At 29.7% G+C, this 6,534-nt stretch overlaps 1 long non-coding RNA gene across 1 annotated transcript; it reads left to right on the forward strand.

The window, feature by feature from the left end:
* Nucleotides 1–2,471: 2,471 nt before the first annotated feature.
* On the forward strand, nucleotides 2,472–3,279 carry LOC108770434 (uncharacterized). The gene is made up of 3 exons (XR_001940597.1): nucleotides 2,472–2,546; nucleotides 2,636–2,818; nucleotides 3,234–3,279. It is a non-coding gene; the product is annotated as an uncharacterized LOC108770434 (long non-coding RNA).
* The last annotated feature ends 3,255 nt before the right edge of the window (nucleotides 3,280–6,534 follow it).

The raw sequence follows: 6,534 nt of genomic DNA on the forward strand, positions 1-6,534 counted from the left end.
GAAGGTAAAATGTTGAAACCATATATACTTTCCTGCTATCAGCATTACTCCGGACCAACGACGTGCACATGGCAGGTTATCTGATCCCGTGCGTGCGTACGTGTGTGCGTGTGGACGTATGCGCGCGTGCGTGTGACTAAAGTCAACAATGCCTTTCAGTTTATTCGCTTTTGTCAATCTCTCAATAAGAATTCAGTCAATTAATTAAGATGATATGTTGAATGTGCCAAAAATAATAAAAATGAAGTGCTAGGTACACTGAAAGAAATGATTAGCTGCTGTAGCAAATTAGGTGATAAAATATGGCAGAGCATTTTTAATTGGCTGTTGCAATCAATTAAAAATATTATGCCACATTCAGCCAATTTTTTTCTTTCAGTGTATTACTGTGATACGCTATCATGGGTACCATTTGTATTTTCCTGCTCTCAGCGTTACCCAAGATCAACACAATAGTTAAGTCTGCTGAACGTACCTAATATTTCATTATTACCTTTATTAAGTCCGGTTGCTAAATAAATTAGGTGATAAAATATGCCAGAGCATTTTTAATTGGCTGTTGCAATCAATTAAAGATATTATGCCACATTCAGCCAATTTTTTTCTTTCAGTGTATTACTGTGAATACGCTATCATGAGTACCATTTGTATTTTCCTGCTCTCACCGTTACCCAAGATCAACACAACAGTTAAGTCTGCTGAACGTACCTAATATTTCATTATTACCTTTATTAAGTCCGGTTGCTAAATATATATGTGTATAGACGGGATATATATACATATATATATGAATCCTCCGTACCGCCCCTTTTTAATTGAGAGCAGGTACCATCTGTGTTTAAAGAAAATAATTCATACATTTTATGACATATTAAATATTTCGCCTTATTGTTGGTTATATATATATATGTAATAATTATTTATTAAATTATGATCCATTTTCTTTTGTCGAAGGTTATCGATGGTAGAACTTTTTTAAAGATATTCTGATTTTTTTCTAGAAATTTATTTATAAATTTTACTTTTTCACCTTCTATTCTTCCTCTCCTCATCCTCTTATAGTGATTGGTTTAAATAATATGCAAAATAGTAAAATTTTTTAGTGAAATAACCAACACGCAAGATAAATATTAACAATTAGCTAAGGCCACAGCATAAATATGAAAAGTTTTATCGTCGAAAAAACACTTTCTGTATTTTTGAAATTTGTTATCTCAAAACCTATGAAACGTACAACCATTTGAGAGATAATTTAATTCTCTACAACTTTTGTTTCGGTTCTTTTTGTTAAAAATGTATACTTTTCCTGATATTTGTAAAAATATGTAAAATAATCGTAATTTCAGAGGTTTTTAAGAAATTTCCTATAAAATCTCAAAGTATAGCCGCGGAATGTTTGAGACTATCCTGTATATATTTTTATAATTATATATCCTTCTACTTCAATTACTTATTTTTCGTTTTATAATGATAATTAATTTTTATTATATAATTAATTTAAATTAAAATGTTCGTTCCTTGCCAATTAAATAATAATGCAGTTCATAAACGAATATCAAAACATTCTCGAATTTTCCAATCGTATGAAGTTAATGAACATATATGTTATGTTGGCTTGTAAAGTCCAAAAAATCATGTTGCATTAAAATGCGATCGCGTTGAGCAAAGTATTGTCAAAAAATAAACTGAAAGCAGTTTGAAATTTTCTATATGAAACGATATACATAAAAAAATTCTCTTGCATTCCCACGGTTCTTATATATTCGATAAAAATAAAAACAAGAGCTAAATTTTCGGATTTTTTCTAGATTCCGCAATTGTATAAATTTAAATAGAATGATTAAATAGATTGTAAATATTATCATATCTCTCTCTCTCTCTCTCTCTCTCTAATATTTATTTACGTATTGATACTTTTTATATGTACATACCGATATATGTACGAAAATATATTGAATGACGATCTTTTTAATTTTCTAGTCAAATATTTATAATACAATTTTCAAAAAATTCAGTTCTTTATATAACTCTCTTGTAAGATTAGATCAATCATCTATAGCTTTTGAATTCTAATATTTTATTTATTAATTTTATTTTAATATGATATTTCTGTAAAGTAAGGAGAGACACGCAAAACTTCAGGTTTCTGCATTTGACGTTCTTTTTCCGCCAACATTTTCTTCAAGTTGGCATATCTGCTTTGAGAAACTCTCCCATTTCCGCCCTAGTTAGAAATGTAAAATCGTAATACAACGATTATAAAAGGAAGTAAGAGCGTACAGAATACCGGACATTCGTGAATAATTCCAGAACCTTCACTTAAATACTAGCCTTTAAAAACAAGAGACATATCGCAGATTATATACACGCAATATACATACACTGTATTATTATGACAAACTGCAAGATTTTTCATTTTTAGATTAAATGCAGAAAGATAATAAAGTATATGAGTATATATGTAAATAAAAAGAAATTAGCTTTTTTTTGAAACAGATAATGAAGATCATATTTAAATATCAACAAGCAATATGGCGAACATATAGGTACATAATATTTAAATTAAGTTGTCATTTTATAAAATTTCGCATAACCCTTTCCATTCGATTACAAAAGGTTCTCGTCGCGCTTTCAGAGGATTCATCGGACACTTTCCAAGTTTTCATTCTTCCAACGAGAACTAGGAGAAAGAAGGATCCCTCGGAGGACATTAAGAATTAGACGCGAAGATTTTCCATTAAATGGAACATTGATTGATTGCTGTGGATAAAGTTCTACGAGGCGGCCGCGTGATAAATGGATATTTCGGAGTACTCCGGTAATTGTTTCCTTGTCGGTGTTCTATCACATTGAACGGTATTTTCCTTCTGCATGGAAAGGACTGCACGAGAGTAATAATTTGTACAATATCATGAAAGAACAAGAATGGTACTCAATAATCGTGCCGCTTTTAAGTTTTATATCTGTTTCTCATTGAAATCATAATTACTTTTTCCATTTGAAAATTTGTATGTTATAAATAAATAATATAATTAATAAAAGTAAGTAATAAAAGACATATTTTCCCTGAATTTATTTTCGTGAAATTGATATTTTTAATGCAATGCTGATTGATTTCAACATGCGATTTCTAAAAATTATTCTGTCTAGAAAATTTTTTGCTTTATAATGCGTATGCTGTTTCAATTTTTACAAGTTTGTTTCGTACAGTTACATGGTGGCTCTTGAAACAGGAAACTTTTCTCGTCTCCAACTTACCGGACCGTGATATTATTTCCCCCTAATAATGGCCTATTACTTGGCGAGTTACAAAGAGAAATGAACTACTGGAAAGAAGATAGGAAAGCGGAAACCAGTGAATACGAGTCTCGTTCCAGAGAAGTAGTAGATAATTTAAACTACAATTTTTGACAAGTTTAAATTTTTTTTATATTATGATGGAAATAATATTTATATTGATTAAACGAGCAACTCTTTTAATTACAATAATCTATAAATAAAAATCATTTACATATCAACAAACTGTAAATTGTAAATATTTTTAGTATAAATTTCTAATTTATACCCTTTTTTGAGATGACTGTATTTAAATGTTTTCATAATTGATAAAATATAATTTGAAAGTTATACGAGTATTATACAATTAAACGAAATAATGAGAATATATATTACATATATTTTATTATATATATATGAATTTCTTTAATATGATATTTTTATCGCTTCTTTACTTTCTCAATAAAGGAAACTAATGTAAGTTTCTCAGAAAAAGGAAAGAATTATTTTTTAACTTGGCAGAACATTATTGATTAATCAAATAATATCGGCAAAAGAAATATATTCCAAATTCTTAATACAATTAAATGTTACTTTTGTTATTACCATTTCATAATTTTCAAGAAATCACCCTCTTTGAGTAATAACATTTTGACTATTTTTTATACAGTTAAGTTAGTTTAGATTTCATGATTAGTAGGGAGAAATGTTTACCTAATTCATGCATCGTAATAGCTCAAAAACAATTTTTTTACTTATGTCACATAAAGGAATGATATAAGAAAAGACACGTATTATACATTAAACAATTATAATTTGAACTATAAAACTATATTGAATATTTATTCTTAAAATATTAATATTCCAAATAAATAAAATATAAATACATACTCTAAAATAATTTGTATCAAAATATTTATTTTGCCTATACGATATTTATTTCAGTAGATTAATAGATAACATCAAAAATTTAAACTACTGTCATTTAATAGATCTTTTTCAGTGCGAAAAAGCTGCTATTCTCCTCCTTGTCCTCTGAATCGTTTTGGTGGATGGACAGCTCGTAATGAGATCGCAACGTCGAGAATGTATCTTTTTGTTGCTCTTCATTACATCTCACGTGCTCGAAATACATTTCCGACTTCTATCATATAATCCGGTCACGCTAAATTTTGCATTCGTAATAAAGCGCACTGCAGATATTAACGAAGCATTCTCATGCTTCTATATTTTCTGTGACTTTTTGTTCGGACGACAAAAATAGTAGTTAATGATATTACCATTAAATGTATCCGAATACGTAATTAATCATTACACAGGAATTAAAAATGTAAAGTCTTTTTTCAAAATTGTGCTTTTTTTAGAGGTCAATTTACATATTTAAATATTATATGAGCATTATTTTAGAACTTTAATAATTAAATCAATAATAATTAACAAGCACGTGTTAGAAATTTACACATTTTTTCTTTTATTAAAGTAAAGAGATTAACGATTCACATAATATTAAATAGACTGGACACATACAGAGAAAATAGAAAATAGTTTATAAAACGGAGAGACATTTATAAACTATAATTTATTTAGAAATTAATTAATATTTTATATTTGACATTTTAATGTAATTGAAATTGGTATATTTTATAATTAACGCTAAAAATTACAATTATATCAGTGAGTGAAGAAATATTACATTGGAAAACAGGCAGGATCTGCAGGCTGTGCGTTATCTGTGCATGAAACCGCGCTTCTTTCGGCGTCTCTAATAAATCAGTGAGATAAAATTTATCGGGCTGGCATTCCGTAGAAATCGAGAATCGGCACATTATCCCCTTCTCGCGCTGTCGCGCGCAATCTCTAAGCGCGGAGAATATCGTCGACGCTGCCCCGCGTCTCGTCGCTTATTCAAGCATGAAATTGAGTCTTACAATATCCCACCTGCCGTGGTGGAGCAGTTTTTCCTTTTCGACGCTTCATCCCTTGCCGCAGTCTGCCTATCCCGATCATTTCTCAATTGCGTACCGAGCCTTGCGGAACCCCCGAATACCTCCTTTTGAAGGGTCAAAGGGTGGACGTGGAAATTCCCCTGTTAGTGCTTCACGTCGCTGCGTTTGATCGATCACAAACGCGTGCAAGATGTACACACGGCTGAATGCATCCATCATGTTTATTGCTGCTGTCTTGTCATGATTGCGCAAATACTTCGTTTTTATCGATACGCAATTTTCAGTTTTGTTCGCAAATATTTTTACAATATAATTATAAATTTTAATTTAATGGAAAATGTATTATATAAAGTGGTTTCTAAAAAATATTAGAAATTAAAAAGTTAGTTTTGGAATACAATTTATCCATCATTTAACAAAATAATTAACACATAAAAGTTTTTCTTAGATATGTATATTAAAGTTTATACATTATCTTCTCAGATGTCAACTGCTTCTAAGATTTTATTTTTATCATGCAAAGTTGAGGAGAATTAATTTTTCTTACGGTGCATCCTATAGCAGGTGTAAAGCAGTTCAATCTGACGGTAAAGATTCACTTTAAAAGATGGAATATATGTTGATCTTATTATATTATTAATAATTTAAATTGCATTAATATATATTTCCGTTCTCATTTAAGAAGACAGAAAAATATTTTTCATAAAATATTCTCGAAAAAAATCACATTATAAAACAATTTCTTATTTGAAAATTTATGAACGTTGCATAAAATTACTTTAATTTAATAAACAAATTTCGAAGTAAGCAGATTATGATTATTTCATGTTTCTAATAATTAATTGAACTAATGTCGGTCGATCAATGTAACGTCGAAGCTATGCAATAAATTCGCTTTGATGACGATGCTCAAAGAAAGTTACGATGATACAGGCCAAGCTGCCACACCATCGTAAATCGTCTACTCCGGTCATGCGCTGACCAGATTTATCGGTTCTTCCATGCGGGCAGATAAGGAGAAATTAATTTTCCGTAGACACCAATTTTTCACAAGTTCGTGTCGACGGCTCTAATAGCGTTTCTAAACTTTTAACTTACCTCCCCAACAACGTGTGCGTTATCTTCGTCGATTGTCACCAATTTAGATAATGTAAATTTATTAAATAAGCTAAAATTAAATCTATTTTACGAAGGCGAGTTATATAATTGTTGATTGTAATAAATCAATATTAACGTAGAACTTGTCAGCGCTAATTTTAAATAATTTTAATGCCACGTATACAGAAGACCTTTTATCTTATGCTTCACTGTA

This window comes from Trachymyrmex cornetzi, unplaced genomic scaffold (assembly GCF_001594075.2).
Source record: "Trachymyrmex cornetzi isolate Tcor2-1 unplaced genomic scaffold, Tcor1.1 scaffold127, whole genome shotgun sequence".
NCBI lineage: Eukaryota > Metazoa > Arthropoda > Insecta > Hymenoptera > Formicidae > Trachymyrmex > Trachymyrmex cornetzi.